Source organism: Urocitellus parryii, chromosome X, assembly GCF_045843805.1.
Source record: "Urocitellus parryii isolate mUroPar1 chromosome X, mUroPar1.hap1, whole genome shotgun sequence".
NCBI classification, from domain to species: domain Eukaryota; kingdom Metazoa; phylum Chordata; class Mammalia; order Rodentia; family Sciuridae; genus Urocitellus; species Urocitellus parryii.
Window position 1 is genome coordinate 52,923,908 of NC_135547.1, and position 27,654 is coordinate 52,951,561.

The following is a 27,654-nucleotide window of genomic DNA, read 5'->3' on the forward strand; positions in this document are numbered from 1 at the left end:
ATAATTTCTGTTCTATATAGTCAGCAAGAACATGAAATACCTTTGCTGTCTATATCCATGTTAGAGGCATAACTATTTGATATACGAATTCTGGACAATGGTTATGAATATAATCAACATCCATACAGCTTAACATTTAGGATTCTAACAGGAATCACTTGAAGAGTGATGGGTAGAAAATGTGTCCACCATGTTTATTGACAATGAGTATGCTTAGAAAAATTTAGATTTCTTCTAATTTAATAAATAATTTTAAAGAAAAAGAATTAGAAGGTTGAAAAGTATTTTGCAATGCAAAATAGAGATCATTAACTCAAAATGTGGAGAAAAAATTTTTGAGGAAGAAGATATATGTAAAATATATGAAAAATGCATTTCCTCAATAAATTCAAGAAATATGAACTCTGTGAAATAAAAGATAAAATATTATAAAACAATCCAGAATAACATAAAAAGCCCTATAAAACGGTTATGATGAACTCAGGCACAAAGCCAAAAAAGTTTTTTAAAAAAATCACAACTTATGGGCTGGGGATGTGGCTCAAGCGGTAGCGCGCTCGCCTGGCATGTGTGCGGCCCGGGTTCGATCCTCAGCACCACATACCTACAAAGATGTTGTGTCCACCGAGAACTAAAAAATAAATATTAAAAATTCTCTCTCTCTCTCTCTCTCTCTCCTCTCTCACTCTCTCTTTAAAAAAAATCACAACTTATGAAATAGCTTTAGAACTATATTTAACATAACCTATATTGCAATAATAAAATCCATTTTATTGAATATATGAATAAATAAATTAATTCAGCCCACAAATAATTGTTTTACTGGACAAGAGACTAGGACAAATGGAGCAGAACTAACAATGAAAAATAAAATATTAATATAAACCTGTAGAAAACTAAACAAAGCCCCATGCTTGTAGATCAAAGAAATTCACTGAATAATATGCAAATAAATGAAAAAATATAATCATTTACACATAACTTGGAAAAAGTTTGAATTTCAAAGTTGAAGAAAAAGCTGTATAATCCTATGGATTCATAAAAGAATAAAAACTGAGCATACCTAAGGATTATCCTCCAGAACATTACCTTTCAATAGACCATAACACAAAATATCTGGCATCCTAAGAGACTAAAGTATACAAAGTCAGATTTCGATAAGCTGGCAGAAACTCATGTTTTAGTGAAGGCAGTAAGATATTTATGTTGTAAAAATATTTATAAAATTGATTAATAGCAATCTCGACTAAAGACAAAAACATCCTCTAGTTAAATAATTAGTCAAAATAAAGAATACCCATAAGTGAAATAAACATACCAATGGTATGGCAGGGGCAGCTGGAAAGATTGAAGTTATTGTTATAAATAAGTTTGCAAAGAAGCAGCAGAAAATAATCAAAATATACTTGTCAAAATTTTTCTATGAGTCTAAAAACTAGACTAATTAAACAAATCAAAATTGATAATTAACAGAAATATGGATTTGAATATGTGTTTAAAATAGTTAACTGAAACTACTGGAAAATTTTAAATTGGTACACATTTCTTATGTGGTAGATAACTGTTATTTATCACAAATATTCAATATCCCTTGGGGAGAATTATATTTTTCAATCTCTTGGATATTAAGCTTGACTATATAATTTCCTGTAGTCAATGAAATATGTTTTAAAGAATTTAAAAGCTGGGCTAGGGTTGTGACTCAGTGGTAGATGCTTGTCTAGTACATGTGAGGCACTGGATTCGATTCTCTGAACCACATAAAAGTAAAAGTATTCTGTTCATCTACAACTAAAACAATGCTAAAAAAATGAATTTAAAAGCAAGTGAAAGTTCTTGGTATACTCACTTTCTTAGTTTTTAAACTGGCAGTATTCTAGAAAGAAGCTTCCCTATCGACCTAGATCCTGGAATGGAGAGGACATGGAGGAGAGTTGCAACCAAACAGCAGCACATTTATATTTGAGCAAAGATAAACATCTGTTGCTAATGCTTCTGAAATTTTATGATTGTTTTTTACATCCAAAGAATCTAATTTATCCTCACTAAAATGCCATTTCAATCATCAGAAATATTGTTAAAACTATCAAAACCTTAAGAAAACATACATATGTTTTATATACATACATACTCATCCCCACACACATATATATAGAAAGAATATAATCCATGTTGAAAATTAAAACAAACACAACCATTGTGAAAAAATATAAATTATTAAAAATCTAATTTTAGTAATAAAGGATAACAAATCAACTAAATACCAATTTTTAGTGATCATATAAAACAAAATGAAGTTACAGGTACAAATTTTGGCAATACATGCTAAATAAACACAGTCTAAAAGAGAAAAACTTGTCAATATCAGACAGTATAAAATTCAAACAGAATGTATGACTATAACTAGAAAAAGCATTTTATTATCAATGTTCTTATTGATGCTGAAGAACAATGTTGGACACTATTAAAATATCAATTACTGAAAAAAATGCAAAATTTTTTTAGTTATGCTTAGATAATAGCATTATGGATCTGAGTCTCTAAACTGAATCTTGTAGCTAATAGTTTCCTAATTTTTGAGCCCCAGCTAATTCCTGCCTTTCAGGAAAAGAGAGGAGTCATGTGTGCGTCAGTAAGTGTCTGCTTTGAGCAGGGTTGGTGATGCATGCCTGTAATTCCAGTTATCCTGGCTACTCAGGAGACTGAGGAAGGAGGATCATAAATTCAAAACCAGCCTCAGCAACTTAGCAAGGCCTTAAGCAACTTAGCAAGACCCTGCCTTAAAAAAAATGTCTGGAGATGTGATTCAGTGGTTAAATACCCTGAGTTCAATTCAAGTGTAAATATATATATATATATATATATATATATATATATATATATATATATATATGTATATAGTTTGTTTATATGGGATGAGCTATGTTAAAAAAGTTTCTAGAGACTAAAATTTCTTTACCACAACAATCCTGTTAAAAACCCTTGATGTCAAAAGGCAGAACTCAAAACAGCTACTGCAAAACAGCTTTGTCGAAAGTATTATTACATCAAAATGTCCTATAATCATCATGAACTGTATAGGCCCAAATCCATAGAAAATTTAAGGGGGATCGGTAGAAAAACACTTTTATCTTTTTCAAAATATGGAGAATAAGTGATAGTATTAAGTATTTTAAATAATATTATCCAGTTAATTAAATGGATATGTATGTCATACTTTATTGACTGAAAAATACTGTTTTACCAGTATTTATGAAAGATTTACACAAATCTCATTGTGTAATAGCAAAAAATCAATAAAATTTTAAACTGCAAGAATTATTAATTTCCTGCCTGAAAATATATTTTAAAAGTTAAATTAAGGATTAAACAATATGAAAATGAATAACTTATAAAAAGCTGTTGGAACACAAAAGAAATCAAAATCATAATAATGCATAAATAGGTTTTGCTGTGTAACAGATAGCATCAAATATCAGTGAATTACAACAGAAAAAAATTACTAACATGATTAGTTTGCATGACACCAGTTTGCTCTGTACTTCAGATTGCTTTCATTATTTTGGGACAAGGGTTTACCAAGAGTCAAGTGAAATCTGAGGAGTATGAGATGGCCAGGCAAAACAAGTCAGTGTATTTAAAGCCTCTGCTTTACTACTGAGTCATAGTAACAAAAACAATGTTCTACTTGCACAAATGATACAGACCAATGGAACAGAATAAAGATCCCAAAAATCAACTCAGGCATCTATAGTTGATTCTCAAAAGATTCCAAAAACTTACATTAAAGAAAGGACAGGTTCTTCAATAAGTTGTGCTCAGAAAAATGGTAATCCATATGCAAATTGAAACTTGACCTCTGTCCCTCACCCAGTGCAAAAATCTACTCAAAGTAGATCAAAGAACTAAGTGTAAGACTTGAATCTATGAAATTTGAAGAAAACAAAAGGTAAAACTTAAAGGCATTGGTACATCAGTGAGTTCTTGGATATGATCCAGAAAGCCTAGGAATCAAAAATACAAATAAATAAATGGTATTATAGCAAATGAAAAGCTTCTTCGTAGCAAAGGAAACCACAGAGAAAAGAGACAATCTACATAATGGGAGAAATATAATTGCCAACTCTTTAGCTAACAAAGAATTAATATACAGAAAAAATAAATAAAGAAAGAAAAACTAATAAAACTCAAATAATCTAATTAAAAATGAGTAAATGATCTGAATAGACACTTCTCAAAAGAAGAAATACAAATAGCCAACACATCTATGCCCCCTGCCATCTGACTTTCCTATACAGTATATTAAAATATGTATATTATATTTTTTCACATTATTGATGTACTTTGCTTTATGAGTTATTTAGGCCCAAGGTCATGAAGAAAAAGAGACTAATAATCAGCTTGTTGACTTGTGTGGCCTCCATTCTGGTGTATCTAATTTGCCAAGAGAAAAGCATGTTTCCAAATAACTGGTGCTCTTTCAGATTTGGCCTGAGAATAAAAATCTGGAGCAAATCTGAATCTGACCATAAGCCTTCAGTCCAGCTTAGCTTAGCCAAGCCCATGAACATGAAAATAAATGTTTTTGCTACAAAATTCTGAGATATTAAGGCTACTTTGATTAATGACAGAAACCATCCTAGTGCAACATCATGAGAGCTAATCCTATTTCCCTCCACATCCTTCACAGTTGATATAATCCTTGTCCCAGTCATGAACAGATACATCATATTTGAAATAATATAATAAGAGTATTAGTAATTCTCACTATGAGATGATGAACATACTTTAACTACAGTTCTTGTTTCTCTGTTGAAGATATAGCTGCATATTTTCTAACTTAGTTGTAAATGGATCTTTCTTTAATTTACTTATTTATATGCAGTGCTAAGAATTGAACCCAGTGCCTTGTACATGCTAGGCAAGTGTTCTACCACTGAGCAACAAACCAAACTCTAATTTACACCTTATTAGCTGAATAACTGGGGCAAATTATTTGATCTTCCATTCTTCCATTGCACCAGTTTTCCCATCTGTAAAATGAGAGTGTAACCATACCTAATTCCTTACAAGGTTGCTGTGAAGATTAAATACATTAATACCTACCAATCTTTTGTCATAATGCCTAGAGTTTGTTGAATAAAGCTTAGTTTTGTTATTATTATTATTATTATTATTATTGTTATTATTATTATTGCATTTACTCGGAGCAAATATAATTATGACTTCTATATTATAATTTGAATGCTTTATTTACTTAAATTCGATTTTTTCACATTATGACAATTATAATTCTTATTAGATCATTGGAATATTGTACTGTAATATGAGGAGAGTATTTTTTATCTGAGGTGTAGGAAATATTGGGCTTTTATTTTTTGTACTTTTTATAATTCATTTTATTTTGAGACAGTGTCTCACTAAATTGTTGAGGCTGGCCTTGAACTTGTATTCTCCTTCCAAGTAATTGGGATTACAAGCATGCACCACCACACCTGGCAATAAGGGTAGTTTAGCTTACTGAATGTATTTGGAAAAACAATAGTTCATCATATGAACAAATCAGATGAGATATTTTGAAAGGTAGATTTTAAAAGTCTGATTTACAATTCTTAAAACTTCTTAAAGACTTATAGAAATGACCAGAGGCAAACATAAAGGAAATAGTTTTCATTGACACTACAAGTAGAGAATATTGATAATGACAAAACCTAGTATATAGTTTGAGTAATTTTGTCATATCAAGTATAATTTGAAAAAAGCTGATGAAAAACAATGAGAGTCAAAAATCAATTTCCCCTAAAAAGTAGTACAAAATTTTAGGGGCTAAGTTAAAAAAATTCAGATAAAATCTATTAGCCTGCTACTATCCCTTAATTTAGATGGAGATCTTGAAGCATAGTTGGGTTTTGAGAGAGATGAAAGATTCATACAAGTATACCCTTATTGTTGCTGTAGAAAAAAAAAAAAACAATCTGGTCCCTAACAGCAAAAGAAATGGAGGAGAAAGTATGTAATGATTTCATTTTTTTTGGCAAGAGCATCTCTGATCTATGAAGAAAATTTATTTGTTTACCCAAACTAGATTTGGAGGTAGGGAATATTGGGAGAGAAACTGTGTTAATGTGCATGTGGCTATTTTCATAGGAGAAGACAGTAACATCAAAGGTGGCTGTCCAGAAGAGGAAAATAAATGTATAGCTTTACCAATATAAAACTAGAACCCCTGTGGGATTTATTCTATAACAAAATATTTCAAATTTGTTTCTGAGAGTCCTAGATTGCTCTAAAGACAATTAAGAGAACACCACGAGGGTCTAAGAAAATTCATTTTCAAGATCTCCATTCATTTTGTTTTCTTAAGAGCTTGTCATCATTTGATGTGACAAATATGGTCTCATATTTCTATAATCTTCTTATAATATCTAATTACTCTGTTGTGTTGCCTCTGTTGTAGATATTTTTTCCTCAGGTTTCTTTACTATAGGTTTATTTACTATATTTTAATAATCACTACATGTTAAGTCCTTTTCTTCATTATTTTACAAATACTGAATAATATATATAATGTTACATAATATTATGTGTGCACATGCATGTGCATATTCCTAATTACTGTGCTGAGAGGTAATTACTATTGTTAATCTCATTTTGCAAATGGAGAAATCAAGACACAGAGATCTTGGGAAACATATCCAAGACCACATAGCAAGTGACAAGGTCAGAATATGAAGCCAGGTCCTCTTAAGTCCCAGAGTCCTTGTTTTTAACTAATATAAATTTCTGCAACTCTTCAATGTTTCACTTTCATACTGTCAGGTTTTCTAAAATCTTGGGAGATTCTTCATGGTGCCCTTATTTTTTTCTTTCTTTTAGAGATTTCTTTGCTAGTCTGTGAACTCTATTCCCTTAATTTAGCATTCATTAGGAATAATGAAAGATGCATCTGGCTAGAAAGGAAGCAGCAGGCAGCATTTAGTGTATGTTTCTTTGCCATTCTTCCTGAGTGTCAACACTCTTGGTACTGTCCTGCTTCTTTTGGCTGCATTTCTTCATTTACTGCTCCCATTTGAGTGCTGGATATCTTGGCAACCCTTTACTTGGAAGAAAAGGAAGTTTCAGTAGCTTAATTGAATAATTGAGAATTTGTTTTGACTACACAAAAATTCCATTTATAGAAAAAATGTACGATAAATTGTATTAATTGACAAATACAGTAGTCCCTCCTTATCAATGGAAGATACATTTCCAGAACCCCTATGGATGCCTGATACCACAGAAACTACCAAACTCCTTATGCATTGTTTTTCCATGCATGCGTATCTATGACAAAAGACTAATAATAACTAATAATATAATGATTATAAAAATATACTGTCATGCTATTCTTGCACTTTCAGGTCATTATGAAGTAAGATAAGGATTACTTGAGCAAAAACACCATGATATTTTGATATTCTGATAAAAGGGGAGACTTAGTGAGTAATGGGTATTGAGCACATATAGTTTAGGCTCTGAAAAGGGGATGATTGGCATCCCATGTGAAAGGGCAGAATGGAAAACAATTTAAAACAAAGGAAATATATTTGTAGTATGTATGTGTGTGTGTGTGTGTGTGTGTGTGTGTGTATATATATATATATATATATATATATATATATCAAACCCAATAGTCTTAACTTAAAATACCTTAAAAAGTTATAGAGAATAGTAAATAGAAAAATGTTTAGAGGTCATAAAAAGGGCTGGAGTTGTGGCTCAGTGGTAGAGTGCTTGCTAAGGTTCAATTCTCAGCACCACATACAAATAAATGAATAAAATACAGGTCCATCAACAACTATTAAAAAAAGAGGTCATAAAAAGGAAATAAAAAAGGAAACATCTTTGAAAATATTTTATTTTCCAGTTATGAAGTGTAATGTAAAACCATACATAATTTTTGCAAAGACAAAGATGTTATCAGTATATGTCAAGATGGAGGAAAATGGACACAACCATATGATGTTGCAGAACATGAAACTTGTTACAGATTTTTAGGCTTGCCATCTGGCAATACATATCTGAATCAGTTGTGATGAATTTCAAATATTAAAAAACACAAAATAAGATAAAAATATTGAAGTTTCTCTTTTACCTAACAACTTTAAAATCAAGTTTAAATATACAATATACAAAGAAATTACTAAAAGAAATGCAGTATTCTTGGGAGGATGAGAATATATCTATCCCATGAAAAAGAGATACGCTGCTATGAAAACAGGACATAAATAGATTCCTGGCTCCTCTCAAATCATCATAAGTCTATTAATAATTAGGCAGCATGGCACCAATCTGTGAGACTGAGTAGCAGCTACTACTTTTAAAAGGGGGTTATGTCCAATGATGCATCCATTTAATAGAAATGTACATCCATTGAAAAGAATGAGGTAGAAATAACTGTAGATTTTTTAAAATTTTATTTTTAATATTTATTTTTTAGTTCTCAGCAGACACAACATCTTTGTTGGTATGTGGTGCTGAGGATCGAACCCGGGCCACACGCACTCCAGGCAGGTGCGATACCAGTTGAGCCACATCCCCAGTCCTAACTGTCAACTTTTGAAAAGTGATATTGAGCAAAACTAACAAATTAGAGAAGAGTGAATATAGTCTTAATTCATTAATGTAAATACACATGTAAATATGGATTTTTAGTATAAATATATTTATGTAAAATTGTAAATTCATTTATGTGTGTCTATTTAGAAATAAAATGATACCCACATCCCCTTGAACACATCTGATCTCAAATCATCATAAATAAATTACATATAAAATTTAATTATATTATTATACATCTCCAGAATCAAACTTTTGATTGATTTTCTCTGGAATTTGGGAGATTGTTAGGTTCATATTAATTTGGAGATATTATTTTACTTTCTTTTTTATATGTGCCTATTTTTTAGTTTATTACTTAATGGATGTTATCAAACACATTGAAAAACTGCAGTTTGCAAGACAAACTAACTTATGAGAGCATCCATTGACAAATACATACACTAAATACATTTTTGTAATATGAAATAAAATATAAACCAAAATAAATGAAAAGTCTATCAGGTTCTTCTATAAAACCCCTTTTGTGAAATAAAAAGGAAAAGATCAATATTAGCCAATATCATCCAATGAGACCTGCTATGATAAAACATTAAAAGTCATCCCCCAATATCTACTTTATAATTATGAAATATTTTATTCACTCTGTGAGTTTTAGTTTTGTAGTTTGAGACAATAAAGAACCTGGAAATCATTAAAATCCATTTCTGGGAAATCATATTTCATTTTCACTAAAATGAATGCATTCTGTTAAGACAGCTTATATTTAATGGCAGTTTCTAAAATATGGCTTCCAGGAATTTGAACAATTCTTTTAAATGTTTCTATAAATCTTGACATGGTAAAGTGGATGAATATGAGCGTGTGACAGCTGTAGCAAGCCTAGTGATGACAAATTATAGAGAAGCTGTAAGAGAACAGAATTTTTTAAAAATTTAAAGGCTAACTATGGAATATACAGATATTAAAGTAAATATTAAATGTTAAGTGTTGTTTTCCTCAATTATGAGCAGCTTTTAGTGTCAAATATATAACCAGAAGAAGAGATCTATAGTCATATCATCATCTTCTATTTAACTAAAACTCATACTCATGAGCTTTGAGAATCAACTAGAAAGTTTAGGATCCTCAAATTTCACAAGTATAGATGAGACTTAGGAAACAATCATTATTTATAACATTATAATCATATATTGTGAAACATAAATATAGAAATCAAAAGTAGATAAGGAATAAGTGAAACGATTCCAATTGTAATTTAATTTTCAGTTCTCTCATTTTTTTCAGGGCTTAGGGAAGAACAATTATTTTTTCTGCCTTTGTCTCTCCTACCAAAAATGACTTAAATTGACTCTTTCAGTTTTGCAGTTTTCCAATAATGATGATAATCATAGCACAGTTAATAAACAATAGCATTTTAGATATTTAGTGCGGACTACGTTCTAGGTTCTGGGAAAGTGATATATTCTATATCTCCTAATCCTCCTCTTAGTTCTGTGCAGTGAATTTCTCATTGTAAAATAAGGTTAGGTTTCTTGCTTAACCTCATATAGATAATGACTGGGTTGAGAGTAAAGCCTAGGCCTGTCTGATCTAAAATTCCATATTCTTAACTATTTCTATTCCTAGTGAATAATTGTATTGAACCAGAGATAAAGTGTTTTAAAGAACAATGAGTAGGTATTAGTCATTGTGCTAAGTTTTAGGAATACACAGAATAACAAGCTAAATATAGTCATTCCCTGACCTCAAGAAATTTATTCGCTAATGTGGAAGCACTTGGAGTGCAAGTAAATAAGCAAAATAACAATAAATCCCTAGAGAATGTAGTATTTATTTTGCAGAAAATAAGAGAGAAGAAAGACGTCAATGACAGTGGTCCTAAAATCCTCTTTGAAAAAGGTAGCATTTAAATTAAGATTTAAATAACTAAGTATAAATCAATCACATGAATAGAGGTTATTGGAGAGTAAGGAGGCAGGAATACAGAAAAAAGATTAATTATTGCTTCATGCAATAAAATAGTGTTGAAAAACTTGAGGTACAAATGCAAGGGGATTATGTGATAAAGGAAAAATTCTAAAATATAAAGAGAGAGATCAATAGAAGTTTTGAAAACCATAGTCAGGAGTTTGGATTTTATTCCATGTATATTCCATGTGTAATGAGAAGGTTTTTAAACAGAGGTATTTTAGACATTTATTCATTCATTCAACACTTATTTACTACTGTCTAGTTAACTAGTAGGAAATGTACTAACTGTTGGAGAAACATCCCTGAAAAAGAGATGCCAAAATCACCACCCTAGTCAGGCACAGTGGTACATGTCTGTAATCCCAGCCACCTAAGAGGCTAAGACAGTAGAACAGGAAGTTTGAGACCAGCCTGGGCAATTTAGATCCTGTTTCCAAATAAAATAAAATGAGCTGAGATGTAGCTCAGTGGTAGAGTACTTGCCAAGAATGTGTGAGGTCCTGGGTTTAAACCCCAGCACCCCTCCAAAAATAATCAAAACTCTTAAAGAGATTATATTTTTATTTTAAACCTAGAAAATAAAGTAAATGTTTAAAATTCATATTACTTTAGAAGTTAATACTTGCTATGGAAGAAAATAAACCTGAAAGAAGGAATCAGAAATTATACTGGTGATTGGAGGTGGTCATGGTGGCAATAATGGTAGAAGAGTTAAAATTCAGACAGTGTGGCACTAGTTCAAGAATGTGACATTTGGGGAAATATTTGAAGGTTATGAGGGATCCAGATTTGTAGATATTGAAAAGAAGAAATAGTTAATGCAAAAGCAATGATATGGGTCCATGTAAAGCAATATGCCTGATGCCTGCAGCTACTACCTTTCTAGATCCACTAGGGCATGTTTCCTGAGCTCAAGCTTCCTATGGTCTGTTTCCAATCAATGACTAAGAATTGTAGAGCACTATGTCAGGCCCATTCTGGCAAGGTATGAGGCTGCTACAGTATGTGACTTTGAATGAAGGATTTCCCATCATTCTGGTTGAAAGTTTCTCAGAGATACATGTCAGTTTGATACTTCCTATCTAATCTTCCTTTTATCCTTCTATGGTTGTCAGATATTCTCTATGGTCTGAAGGATCTCAGCACCTCCTTCTTCTTTTTCCTCCAATAAATCTCTTGCACTTCTATTCCTGAAGTGTCTAATTCTCAGTAGACACAAACTAATGCTCAATATGACTTCTATGATTAAAGGAGAGTGAATGGTACTAAGAGATAGTGGGTGACAGACAACCTAGAGTCACTTGTGGTAAGAATTTCAAATTTTTCTATGTGATATTCATAACATTGGGGATCTCTGAACGTGTGGTTTGTTGTATCATTTGGTTTCTGATTTAACAGGATCACTCTGACTACTGTATTAAAAAGAGACAAAAGCAGAAAAGGGAAGAAGCAAAAAGGAGTTTTAAAGAGGCTTTTGCAACAATCATAATAAGAAGCAATTGTAGTTTATTTCATTCTGAGATGGAGAGAAGTGGTCAAATCATAGATATACAGTTCAAGATAGAGTTTATAAAATTTAATTATGGAGAGTTAATAAAAAGACAGAATCTAAGGATCAATATTTTTCTTTAATATCTATTAAATTTGAGATGTTTATTTAATATATAAGTGAAAAGGGTGAATAAGCAAGTATTTGGCTTCAGTTTGGATAGTTGATTCTGGATAAAGAATTAAATAGAGGGGCTGGGGTTTTGGCTCAGCTGTAGAGCACTCACCTCACACATGCAAGGCCCTGGGTTTGCTCCTCAGCACCACATAAAAATAAAATAAAACAAAATAAAGTTATTGTGTGCAACTACAACTACAAAAAAATAAATATTAAAAAAAGAATGAAATAGAGTCATTGCCAATATATAAATTATAACTTAAAAATAAGAACAGATGAGATCATAGGTGCATTAGAGTAGATGGAAAAGAAAATGATTAAGAATCAGTATAAGGGCCAGGTGTGGTGGCATAGGCCTATAATCCCAGTGGTTTGGAAGACTGAGGAAGGAGGATTGCAAGTTCAAAGCCAGTCTCAGCAATTTAACGAAGCCCTAAACAACTTAGTGAGATGCTTTCCCAAAATAAGAAAAAAATAAAATAAAAAGGGCTGGGATGTGGCTTGGCTGTTGAGTGCCCCTGGTTTCATTCCCAAGTTCAAGTGTAAGGTTGCCAAATAAATCTAAGTCAACATGGAACAATTATAGGAATGAAAGGGGAGATAGAAATAATTATAACTGAATAGTGATTATAAACCAGGTTTGTTCTGACTAAACCAAGACATATTATCATTTATGAAGAAAAAATTATTGAGGCAACTTTTTTGAGTAGTTGCATCATTTGGGTCTTCCAGTAGAAGAGGCTGGAATTCCTATGAAAGTTAAAAATTAAAACAACAACAACAACAACAAAAGTCAAACAGAGGAATCCTTCATAATAAGATGTGGATCAGACACATATAAAAGTAAAGCAAGAGAAACTTAGCCTCAATTTTGTATACAGTTATGATAAAGAGTTCCCCAATCCAATAGGGAAATCCAGAGTAAATATTAAATGTTTGGTGACCCCCATGCATTGGGCACAATTGGCTAGGCCATAGTCATTAGTTGAGGAATGCCCAGGAAGTGTATAGGCTTGATTTAAAGACTGAGGTGCATTCTCAAGTCACTGAAAGCTTCAAGCTGTGAGCAGCTGCACTACTCACATATAAACATCAAGTTATTTCTTGGCAGAAGGAGGCAGAGAGTGAAGTAGGGAAGGGGCCACTGGGAAGATGTGTTCTTACTGAGCATTCCTCCAATGATCCACGTCCCCTATCCATACCCCACTGCCTATAGTTACTACCCAGTCAGTTCATTCAAACTAGGAGGGACTGATTAGTTTAAATGGCTGATAATCTAATCATTCACATCTGAACATTCCTGCGTTAATACAGGCACTCTTGGAAGTCACTTCATATCCAGACCATAACATAGTGGTAAATACAACGCTGAGAATATAGTAGTTAACTCACAGATTTCAAGAGGGTATGGGAGATAATAAGGATAAAAAATAGATGTTGACAAAGATATGGGGAGAAAAGTACAATTATACTTTACTAGTGGAACTGCAAATTGGTACAACCACTCTGGAAGCAGTATGGAGATTCCTTAGAAAACGTAGAATGAAACCACCATTTGACCCAACTATCCCACTCCTCAGTTTATACCCAAAGGACTTAAAATCAGTGTACTACAGTGATTCAGTCACAACAATGTTTATAGTGGCTCAATTCACAATAGCCAAACTATGGAACCAAACTATGTGCCCTTCAAGAGATGAATGGATAAAGAAAATATAATCCCTCAGCTTGCCGGGAAGTTTTAGGGGGCGCTCCGCGGGGGTCTCTTTCCTGCTGCACGTTCACAGTTAACCTCTGAGAACCAAGAGTGCAGAGGACCCAGGTTCCGCTTTTAGTTTTAAGAGGAAATACGGAAGTTAGGGCATAGAATTAAAGTATCTGTGAAGTTGGAACCAACCGGCCCCAGTCATCTTGTAGCACCGGCGCGCCCCGCCTTTCCCTGAAGCCTGGATGGCCACTCAGCGAACGTTCTCAGAATGGGTTGCATTTAGGATCCCCACCGACCCTGTTGTGTATTCATTCAGCACTTTTGAGTATCTGCTGTGTGCCAGGTGCTGAACTAGGACTTTGAATCCATTGAGGCAGCAAGCTTACAGGACTACAGATCCAAATTAGGTGCCTGCTATGTAAAGCATGGTGCTGGGGACTCTGTGCTGGGCCATGGACACAAAGAAGTATAACATGCTATTGTATAGAAGTATACCCAGTCCCCTACTTCTGGATGCTTAGATTTCTCCAGTTTTCACCCTGAAAAACATTTCTACAAGGAATGTCTTTCTTTACATATCCTGGAACACAAAAATATGTAGGAATATACTTGCACTTCTCTCCCAATGGGTCCTGAGGGCTGAGTGCTGGGGACCCGTGCACCTGTCACGGAGAGCTATTCTGTATCAAGACCAGATGCTGAGAGCTGTGGGATGACCACATAGCTAGGTAAAAGCCAACACAGCCTTCATAGGCAGTGGCCACAGGATTGAAACGGGGCTTGGGAGAGACAGTCAGGACCCACCCGTTGCATTGGTCACCCGGCAAAGGGAACAAACAGTCACCATTTGCATGGGATACCACCATGGCAGAGAACTGATGTCATGGGCAGAGGAGATAACTTCATTGAAACCAGTGGTGACAGGTGTGTAATCCCCTAGCCATCCCTCTCCATACAGCGGTTAAACCTTAAGGGCCCCTCCCAGCTCTCCAGTGAGCACGATAGCCAGACCAAGAGAAACAGGAGTGGCGCGGGACTTGCGGCCCGGAACTCCTGGCTACCGCTCCCACCAGTGCTGACAACTGAGGTCTCTTGCACCAGCTACCGGGGGCGTGGCTACCAGAGGGCAAGCAAATTTGCTGGGGGTTCTCAGCCCCAAGCTCTACAAACTTGGGTTTGAGGGAGGCAAACAGGGAGAGTGTGCCCAGGCGTTCATGAAAACAGGGCTCCCAGGAGTAGCAGACCTGGCACACAAAATCACAGTAGACCAACGCCAAGAAACATTGTTATGAAGATAGCCAATATACAGAACAAAGAGAAAATATTAAAAGCTACAAGAGAAAGGAGGCAAGTTACATTCAGGGGTAAACCAATAAGGTTACCAACAGATTTTTTATCACAGACGCTGAAAGCGAGAAGATCCTGGAACAACGTATTTCAAACACTGAAAGACAATGGATGCCAACCAAGAATTCTGTATCCAGCAAAATTAAGCTTCAGGTACGACAACGAAATAAAAATCTTTCATGATAAACAAAAGCTAAAAGAATTTGCAGCCAGAAAATCAGCATTGCAAAGCATCTTGAGCAAAACACTACACGAGGAAGAAATGAAAAACAACAACCAAAACCATCAGTGGGAAGTGCCTCAGTAATGACAGAGGGTGGGGGGAAAGCTAATCATGGAGAAACAAACTAAATTAAAAAAAAGATAAATAATCAAACATGGCTTGCAGTACAAACCATATATCAATAGTTACTCTAAACTTTAATGGCTTAAACTCTCCAATAAAGTGACACAGGCAGGTAACATGGATTCAAAAAACAAATCCAACAATATGTTGCCTCCAGGAGACACATCTGATTGGAAAAGACATACACAGGCTGAAGGTGAAAGGTTGGGAAAAAATATACCACGCACACGGTCCTTGTAAGCAAGCAGGAGTGGCCATCCTCATATCGAATAAAATCGACTTCAAGACTAAGTTAATCAAAAGGGATAAGGAAGGACATTATATACTGTTAAAAGGAACCATTCACCAAAAAGACATAACAATTATGAATATTTATGCACCAAATAATGGTGCTACGACGTTCATAAAACAAATTCTCCTCAAGTTCAAGAATCAAATAGACCACAAAACAATAATTATGGGTGACTTCAACACACCTCTCTCACCATTGGACAGATCCTCCACACAAAAGTTGAATAAAGAAACTATAGAACTCAATATCACAATCAATAACCTAGACTTAACTGACATATATAGAATATATCAGCCATCATCAAGTGGATATACTTTTTTCTCAGCAGCACATGGAGCTTTCTCAAAGATAGACCATATATTATGCCATAGGGCAACCCTCAGTAAATATAAAGGGGTGGAGATAATACCATGCATTTTATCTGATCATAATGGAATGAAACTGGAAATCAATGATAAAAGAAGGAAGGAAAAATCCTACATCACATGGAAAATGAACAATATGTTACTGAATGATCAATGGGATACAGAAGACATAAAGGAGGAAACCAAAAAATTCTTAGAGATAAATGAAAATACAGACACAACATATAGGAATCTATGGGACACAATGAAAGCTGTTTTAAGAGGGAAATTCATCGCCTGGAGGTCATTCCTCAAAAAAAGAAAAAAATCAACAAATAAATGAGCTCACACTTCATCTCAAAGCCCTAGAAAAGGAAGAGCAAAACAAGAGCAAATGTAGCAAAAGGCAAGAAATAATTAAAATCAGAGTGGAAATCAATGAAATTGAAACAAAAGAAACAAAACTAAAAGTTGGTTCTTCGAAAAACTAAATAAGATCTACAGACCCTTAGCCATGCTAACGAAGAGAAGAAGAGAGAGAACTCAAATTACTAACATACGGGATGAAAAAGGCAATATCACAACAGATGCTACAGAAATACAGAAGACAATTAGAAATTATTTTGAAAACCTATATTCCAATAAAATAGAGGATAGTGAAGGCATCAATAAATTTCTAAAGTCATATGATTTGCCCAGACTGAGTCAGGAGGATACACACAATTTAAACAGACCAATTTCAATGGATGAAATAGAAGAAACAATCAAAAGACTACCAACCAAGAAAAGCCCAGGACCGGATGGGTATACAGCGGAGATTTACAAAACCTTTAAAGAAGGATTAATACCAATACTTTTCAAGTTATTTCAGGAAGTAGAAAAAGAGGGAGCTCTGCCAAATTCATTCTATGAGGCCAACATCACCCTGATTCCGAAACCACACAAAGACACCTCAAAGAAAGAAAACTATAGAACAATATCTCTGATGAACCTAGATGCAAAAATCCTCAATAAAATTCTGGCAAATTGGATACAAAGGCACATCAAAAAAATTGTGTACCATGATCAATTAGGATTCATCCCTGGGATGCAAGGATGGTTCAATATACGGAAATCAATAAATGTTATTCACCACATCAATAGACTTAAAGATAAGAACCATATGATCATCTCGATAGACACAGAAAAAGCATTCGACAAAGTACAGCATCCATTTATGTTCAAAACATTAGAAAAACTAGGGATAACAGGAACTTACCTCAACATTGTAAAAGCTATCTATGCTAAGCCTCAGGCTAGCATCATTCTGAATGGAGAAAAATTGAAGGCATTCCCTCTAAGATCTGGAACAAGACAGGGATGCCCTCTCTCACCACTTCTGTTCAACATAGTTCTCGAAACACTGGCCAGAGCAATTAGACAGATGAAAGAAATTAAAGGCATAAAAATAGGAAAAGAAGAACTTAAATTATCACTATTTGCAGATGATATGATTCTATACCTAGCAGACCCAAAAGGGTCTACAAAGAAGCTATTAGAGCTAATAAATGAATTCAGCAAAGTGGCAGGATATAAGATCAACACGCATAAATCAAAGGCATTCCTGTATATCAGCGACAAACCCTCTGAAACAGAAATGAGGACAACTACTCCATTCACAATATCCCCCCAAAAATAAAATACTTGGGAATCAACCTAACAAAAGAGGTGAAAGATTTATACAATGAAAACTATAGAACCCTAAAAAGAAAAGTAGAAGAAGATCTTAGAAGATGGAAAAATATACCCTGTTCATGGATAGGCAGAACTAACATCATCAAAATGGTGATATTACCAAAAGCTCTCTATAGGTTTAATGCAATGCCAATCAAAATCCCAAAGACAGTTCTTGTAGAAATAGATAAAGCAATCATGAAATGCATATGGACAAATAAAAGACGCAGAATAGCAAAAGCAATTCTAAGCAGGAAGTGTGAATCAGGCGGTATAGTGATACCAGATTTCAAACTATATTACAGAGCAATAGTATCAAAAACAGCATGGTACTGGTACCAAAACAGGCAGGTGGACCAATGGTACTGAATAGAGAACACAGAGACTAATCCACAAAGCTACAACTATCTTATATTTGATAAAGGAGCTAAAAGCATGCAATGGAGGAAGGATAGCATCTTCAACAAATGGTGGTGGGAAAACTGGAAATCCATATACAACAAAATGAAACTGAATCCCCTCCTCTCGCCATGCACAAAAGGTAACTCAAAGTGGATCAAGCTAGATATCAAATCAGAGTCTCTGTGTCTGATAGAAGAAAAAGTTGGCTCCGATCTACATATTGTGGGGTCGGGCTCCAAATTCCTTAATAGGACACCCATAGCACAAGAGTTAATAACAAGAATCAACAAATGGGACTTACTTAAACTGAAAAGTTTTTTCTCAGCAAGAGAAACAATAAGAGAGGTAAATAGGGAGCCTACATCATGGGAACAAATTTTTACTCCTCACACTTCAGATAGAGCCCTAATATTCAGAGTATACAAAGAACTCAAAAAATTAGGCAATAAGATAACAAATAACCCAATCAACAAATGGGCCAAGGACCTGAACAGACACTTCTCAGAGGAGGACATACAATCAATCAACAAGTACATGAAAAAATGCTCACCATCTCTAGCAGTCAGAGAAATGCAAATCAAAACTACCCTAAGATACCATCTCACTCCAGTAAGATTGGCAGCCATTATGAAGTCAAACAACAACAAGTGCTGGTGAGGATGTGGGGAAAAGGGTACTCTTGTACATTACTGGTGGGACTGCAAACGGATGTGGCCAATTTGGAAAGCAGTATGGAGATTCCTGGGAAATCTGGGAATGGAACCACCATTTGACCCAGCTATTGCCCTTCTTGGACTATTCCCTGAAGACCTTAAAAGAGCGTACTACAGGGATACTGCCACATCGATGTTCATAGCAGCACAATTCACAATTGCTAGACTGTGGAACCAACCCAGATGCCCTTCAATAGATTAATGGATAAAAAAAAAATGTGGCATTTATACACCATGGAGTATTATGCAGCACTAAAAAATGACAAAATAATGGAATTTGGAGGGAAATGGATGGCACTAGAGCAGATTATGCTTAGTGAAGCTAGCCAATCCCTAAAAAACAAATACCAAATGTCTTCTTTGATATAATGAGAGCAACTAAGAATAGAGCAGGGAGGAAGAGCAGGAAGAAAAGATTAACATTAAACAGAGACATGAGGTGGGAGGGAAAGGAAGAGAAAAGGGAAATTGCATGGAAATGGAGGGAGACCCTCATTGTTATACAAAATTACATATAAGAGGTTGTGAGGGGAATGGGAAAATAAACAAGGAGAGAAATGAATTATAGTAGATGGGGTAAAGAGAGAAGATGGGAGAGGAGGGGAGGGAGGATAGTAGAGGATAGGAAAGGTAGCAGAATACAACAGTCATTAATATGGCATTATGTAAAAATGTGGATGTGTAACCGATGTGATTCTGCAATCTGTATTTGGGGTAAAAATGGGAGTTCATAACCCACTTGAATCTAATGTATGAAATATGATATGTAAAGAGCTTTGTAATGTTTTGAACAACCAATAAAAATAAAAAACATAAAATATAATTATATATAGATATATAGATATAGATAGATAGATAGATATGAGTTGGAATATTATTTATCCTTAAAGAAGAGCAAAATTATGGTATTTACAGGTAAGTGGATCAAAATGGAGAATATCTTGCTAATTGAAATAATCCAGCCCTAAAAAATCCAAAGGCAGAATATTTTCTATGATATATAGAAGCTAATTCATAATAACAGGTAAGTCTAAGGAAAAATAGTACTTTGGATTAGGCAGAGGGAAATGAAGGCAGGGGAAGGAATACGGGGATACGAATGACAGTAGAATAAATTAAACATTATTACCCTGTGTACATATGTGATTACAGAACTGGTGGGATTCTATAACATGTACAAACAGAGTAATGAAAAGTTGTGTTCCATTTGTGTACAGTGGACTAATTAGAACATATAAGAATAAAAGAAGGCACCATGGTGAATTGTAATTCCTAGAGAGATCAAGGAATTACTGAATTTGAAATTCTTTAAGTAGGGGACAAGTCTTAAAATTACAATCATGAGAGTGCATGACAATCAGGATAGTATATGAGATCACTGATGAAAAAGAGTTCTAGAAACTCAAAGTTCAGTAAATTGGAAGAGGCAACAATAGGACTATTGATTAAAATTTTTAAAAGCTTGCTTTGGCATATTGTGAAAAATTAACTGTATGGGAAAAAGAACAGTGATATGGAGACACTGTAGATCAGAAAAGACGGTTGGATGAACTGTGGTATGGTAATAACATACAAAATAAGAAAAGTGAACATATGACTTTATTTTTTAATTTTAATTTGTATATGTTGGAGTTGGAGAATATAGTGAAGTAAGCCAGTCCCAACAAACCAAATGCCAAATGTTTTCTCTGATATAAGGATGCTGATTCATAATGAGGTTATTTTGGTGGTATAGCCAGTAAGAATTGCTGATATATTCATGTGGGAAATGATGAAGAAGAAGATCACAAGGCAGAATGATAGGTATTTTTATTTGAGTAGTGAAATGGATGCTGGTACCATTTACTAAGATGTGAAAGACTGAGGTCCTAAAAAGTTGACTGTTAAATTAGAATTTTCTTGAAAGAAATCTAAATTTGGGCTGGTGCGGCAGACTGGCTGGGCACAATTCAGGAGCCACTTGTCAAAAGAAGGGAACTTTATTTTTAGAACACACACACACCAAACCACACAGCTCCTCAGGAAAAACCTTCAGACCCCAACTGCCACCACTGGCTTCCCACAAGCCTCTCAACCTCCCCCACTCCTCCTGCTCTTGAGGCTGATTGGCTGCCTCGCGTGGGCAGAGCCAAAAAAAGTCCCCCAATGAGCAGCTCTGTGGTCTGAAAGGGCAGGGAAACAGCCCAATGAGCATCACCACAGAGGAGCCAATCAGTTGGCAGCTAGAAGTTTGCTGGGGCCGCTGTGAGCCAATCATCAGCTGGCAGTCTGAAGGGCAGGGAAACAGCCCAATGAACATCACCGCAGAGGAGCCAATCAGCTAGATGTTGCTGGGGCCACTGTGAGCCAGTCATCAGCTGGCATCTGGAAGTTTGCTGGCTGCTGGAAGTTTGCTGGGGCCCCTTTTGGCTGTGGCTCTCAACAGGCTGGGGTTGTGGCTCAGTGGTAGAGTGCTCGCCTGGCATGTGGGAGGCCCTGGGTTCAATCCTCAACACCACATAAAAATAAATAAACAAAATAAAGGTATTGTGTACAACTAAAAAATTATATATTAAAAAAAGACATCTAAATTCAAGATGCCTGTTACACATGAGGTGGAAATTTCAAATAAGCAATTGGACATTTGCATTAAGAGTGGAAGTTTATGCTAGAAAGCTCAGTGGTACATTATGAGAGCTATAACCTAACCAGGAGATTAATCCATTTGATGGATTAATAATTTTAAAGGACTATTTTACTGGGTTGTAACTCTAGGCAAATAGGGTGTGACTGCCTAGATAGGAAAGAATTAGGTCACTGGGAGTGTCTTTGGGATTTATATTTTGTCCCTGGCACCTAGCTTGCTCTCTCTGCTTCCTGGATGCTCTGAACTGAGCAGCATTTCTCTACCATGCCCTTATACCATAGTCACCTCCCACCCAGACTAATGGAGTCAGTCAGCCATGGAATGAACCCCTCAAATCAAGATCCAAAACAAACTTTTCCTTATCTAAGTTCCACTTGTCAGATATTTTTGTCACAGTGACACAAAGCTGACTACTTGATTACAGCAAATATGCCACATCCTTGAACATGTAGTTATAACCAAGAAGAAACAAAAAATAAAACTCTCACTAAAGCTGATTTTGTAAAACAACTACAAAAGAGAAAATACATCAGTACCATGAGAAATGGTTATATCCCTCATGGGAAAGTACCTTATCTAGGAAAGTAGAGATAATTAAACAATCTGAAATTGTGGGAGGCCATCCTCACAAGTGAGTTGAGTTACCTCCCTGGCTGGGTGAGAGGCGCTTAGACACAGCTGTGTCAGAGATTTCCCCACCCTTTTCCAGGTCCAAGGGCTTGTCTGTGCAGAGGTGTGTCTGGCCACTGCCAGCCAATCGTTGCCCCTGACCTTGGGATGCTGCCCCCTTTAACCTTCATTGGATGGGATTTTTCCTGGAATTTTTGTTCCCCAATAAAAGTCCACTCCCTGGCGTTCTCTCTCATTCTCTCTCTCTCTCTCTCTCTCTCTCTCTCTCTCTCTCTCTCTCTCTCTCTCCCCTTTCTCTCTCTCTCTCTCTCTCTCTTTCTCTCTCTCTCTCACGCGCGCGCCTCTTCAGTAAACCTCGCTACCCCATTAGGTGGCTGGAGGCGTGAGCTAGGAGAAGCCGTCCTGGAGCTGGTTTAAAGGTAGAGTCTTGTCTCTTTAATTTAAAACTCCCTAGCATTTTCTCATGGTTAGAACCTTCTTTCATGAAGCCAGCGCTGGTCGCTTGGCAGATGAAATGAATTGCTTCTTCTTTAATAATTTATTAGGGAAATACCTAACATACCCAAAAGAAGAAAGATCCACATTATCTAAATTCAATAATTTTCAATGTTCTTTCAGCTTTGTTGTGCACAGCCCTACAATTATTTTATGCAAACTTAGTTCAGAATGAATCAAAAATATTATGCTGTTCTAAATATTTTAGAATATATCTAATAGATAAGTACTTATTAATGCTTCCTTAATACCTTCTCATACTTAATTTGTATTTTAATCTAGATTAAATTGTTGAAAGTTAAACCATGGCAGGAGCTAGAGTTAAAAAGAGAATACTGGCTGCAGGAGGTAGACAGTAATAAAATACCCAGGCTTCTCCTCCTACTGACCTCCACTCCGCCACCACTGCCTAGGATTGTTCAAATCCAGCTAGAATTCACAGGTTTGAAAAGGAAATCTGAAAGGATCATCATTTTGCTACATAGAACAGAGCAAGGGAAAGCAGAAGGAGTGAATCTAAAGGCAAAATATGGTCATATCAGCAAAAATCAATTAATCCTTTTTTAAAAAAATTCACTTTGACCATACACTTCTAATTATAGATGGTTTACCATGTACTTTAATAACTATGGAGCAAATTTCTCCCTTTTGCTCTCCTTTTTCCTGGCTACCCTTAATAAATTTTATGACCACCTTTTCTGACTTCAGAAAAATAAAAGTCCATATGTAACATATTGGGATACCATTATATGTTACCTTAGTAAGAATTGACATATCAATATGTTCAATTTTCCTAAATGAGAAACTGATATGGCTTTCCAATTCATTCAAGACCACATGTATGCCAATGAGGATGATTTTAAAGGTTTTATCATATTTATTTTCCACATTTCTTGTGAAGTTTTTGCCTAGTCAGTTTATTATCATTATTTTGCTGATTTTTTTTTAACCAGAAACACACACACACACACACACACACACACACACACACACACACACACACAGAGAATGTATTACATGCCTAAGGCATGGGAGTATTAGACTTCCATTTTGGTAATTTAAATGACATCTTTTCCCTATGTCTTCTAAATGATTACTTTTCTATATATGAATACCACTGATTTATCTATGTTAATTTTACTTTATTACATTCTCTTAATTGATTTTAGTGGTTTTTTTCATTTGTTTTTTTTTACTTTCCAAGTATACAATCTAAGTGTCTGTGATAATAATTTTTTTTTCTCTTTAAGTTTTATTTAATTTATTCTGAAGTTTTTTCTCTTATTCAATAGAACTGGCTAATAACTAATATTTTAGGTGAAAACAATAGAAATAATAAGTATTTTTGTCTTGTTTGTAACATCAGTGACAGTGTCCCATAAGTAAGAAGTTGATTTTGTGTTTACTTACACACACACACACACACACACACACACACACACACCATGTTAAAGAAGGATAACAGTAATTTTTCCTTCAAAAAATCAGTTCAGGTCTTTATTTTTAGTTCCATTTTATTTTATTTTTTCTAGCCCAGATTTTGCATTTCTCTTGTTTATTTCTTCTCTTTTCTTTCAATTTACATTAGTATTCTTTTTCAAATTTTAGTTAGGTGATTACTACTTTTTTTCTTTATTAATATTACAATTAGGTGTTTAATGCTATATATTTTCTCTTGAGAACTATTTGAGTTAATCTACCCCATAGATTCCGACATATCATAAATTTTAGAAACCTTGCGTTTGAACTTGAATAGCTCCTTTGTCCACAGAGAGAGCTTAAAGTATTTCAGATGGAAGTGTCTGCAATTGGTAAAAATGTTGACTCATTTTATTTTATTATGATCTGAGACTTCTGGCTTGTATTATTCCTACTTTGAAAATCAGTGGGATTCTTTATGGGTTCCTAAATGGTTAATTTTTACCAATATTTCATATGCACTTATAAAGGTATGTTTCAAAGTTTCATATATGTGAGGTCTAATACTTTGTGATTTTATTTGATTCTTCAATGTATTTAATAACTTTGCACAATTAGTCTCTTGTGAACTGAAAGATATGGTAATATTACCTAATAGTTCCTAATTTGTAAAACTTACTGTTTCAATTAGTATATAGCTATGAAATACTTTTTTGCATTTATTGTGGATTTTACTCTTTCAACTTATAAAATATATGTGTCCAATTTAAATTATAAGTTACTTTATCTAACATTAAAAGCATAAGTTTGAATTTAACCTGTGTTTTCCTGGTGTATTGTATACTATTTTAAAATATTTTTTTATTTGTAGATTGGCAAAATACCTTTATTTTGTTTATTTATTTTTATGTGGTGCTCAGGATCAAACCCAGTGCCTCACACCTGTGAGACAAGTGCTCTACCACCAAGCCACAACCCCAGTCCTGTGTATACTTTTATAATAAAATCTTTGTAAGCTCTTTTTTTAGGTATGTCTTGTGTGAATAGCAAGCATAGTGTTAAGTTTGTTTAGAGTATCTTATACTTCTTTCTTTTTAAGTTGCCCAAGCTAATTTGAATTCATTAATGTGACAGATGTTTATTCTCAATTCTATTACATTTGATGATATATATATATATATATATATATATATATATATATATACATGTGTCTATATATACATATATATGTGTGTGTCTATACACACACACATATAGTATTATGGAGGGGTTTTTGTTTGTTTGTGTTTTGGTTTTGCTTTCTTGCTTGCTTATTTTTCCTACTTCTGAGTCAGGGGCAAAAGGTCAGTCAGTGTAGATAATGAATGATTGTGTCAGGAAGATGGGACTGGTTCAAAGGAAATAAATGCTAATGTCTCCAGAACACTCCTCTCTCCTCCCACCTGTTGCTAAGGTCCCCAGCCTTCAGGAAAATTTTCTGGGTTGTCCCTTCCTTTCTTTCTGAGAAGATACAGCAAATAGGTAGAGGTACCCCCTGGGCAGCTCCTTTCCTGGCTTTTGGAACCAAAAGTAAGATGAGAGGAGGAGGGGACATGAAAAGAAAGGAAACCTAAAAATCTATAAAAGGGGGCAAGACAACCCCATTGCCTTGGGCACCAGCTCTGAACCTCCTCCACTCTGGAGGAGTCTCTATCTATCTATCTATGTATCTATCTATCTATCTATGTGTGTGTGTGTGTTCATTCTATCCTTTATTTTTTAATTTTTTGTATAAGTTCCACATGACAATACAATGATCTTGACATATCATATATTTGAATCAAATGGGGTATAATTTCTCATTTTTCTGAATGTACAGGTTGCAGAATCACATTGGTTATACAGACACATATATACATACAATAATACTAGTGTCTATTTTATTCTGCTGCCCTTTCTATCCCCCCTTCCCCTCCCCTTCCCTCCCAATCTAATGTGACACATTTCATTTTTTCCCCCTCACATCATCATACATGTATTTTGTATAATGATGAGGGTCTCCTTCCATCTTACGTGTAGTTCTCCTTCTCCCTCATTTTCCCTCCCACCTCTCTTCCCTAGAGCAGATTATGCTAACTGAAGTTAGCCAATCCCTAAAAAACAAATGCCAAATGACTTCTCTGATATAAGAGAGCTGACTCAAAATGGGGTAGGGAGGAAGAGCATGAGAAGAAAATTACCTCATTCTATCCTTTAAATAAAACCTTTTGCTCTTGCCTCAGTGTTTCTCAGGTGTTCAATCTTCAACACCAGGGGAATAGGACCCAATCCTGATTTCTAAGACCAGTTTTACTTCTTTCAGTGTGTGGAAAGTTTATTTTTTTTTAGAACAGTAACGTTTACACTAATATTGTAATATTATGCCTTCTGTCTCCTTAAATCTGAGATACTTTTTCTTTGTTTACTAAATCATATCTGCTAGTCATTTTTCTTCCCCCTTAGCCCACTATCTAATTTGAAGTTGTTGCTTTGTACCCCAATTACTTCCTGTGTCAGTGTAAATGAGGTTATTATATTTTCCATATAATTCATACATACTGGATTGAATTTTCCAGGTACAGAATATGACATAGATTTAGTGGCTATTTTAGTAAATTGTCTTAAATTATACTTCTTTGTGTTTTTCTGTTCCATCACTTTGGGTTTTTTTCAGGGAATTTCATTTTATGTCTGCTAGCTCTAATTTGCTTGTCTTATATATCTATTATTTTTTCTGTCTCAAACTGTTTTAATTTTCACTTGCTGTTTTTTTTTCTCATTTTCTCATTTCTACCTATTCTTTCCCTTACCACACCCTCTGCTTTAGCTTTTCATCACTGTGACCAAGATACCTCACTAGAACAACTTGAAGGGGGAAGAGTTTACTTCAGCCTCAAAATTTCAGTGTTTCAATCCATGATCTATTGACTCCATTGCTCTGGGCCTAATATAAGGCGGAATATCATGGCCAAAGTGTGCAACAGAGGAGTTTTTCAGCTCCTAATAGCTGGAAGCATAAACATACAAGGAGCCAGGGACAAAATTCATAATCCCCAAGGCATTCTTTCAGTGACCTACTTCCTCCATTCATTCCCCACTTGCCTATAGTCTACTGTGTAATCTATTCAAATTATTAATCCATCTGATGGATTAATCCACTGATTAGATTACAGCCCACACATCTGATCATTTTGCCTCCTGTATTAAAAAGGAGATTTTTGGGGAGGACAAATAATTTATATCCAGATTATAACACTATCTATGGTTGTGTAGAGAATCTAACCCAGGAAACAGATTTGATGTCTGGGCAGGTTAAAGAAGATGCAAGACACAGTTAGGATAGTAGGCATACTTTATTTAATG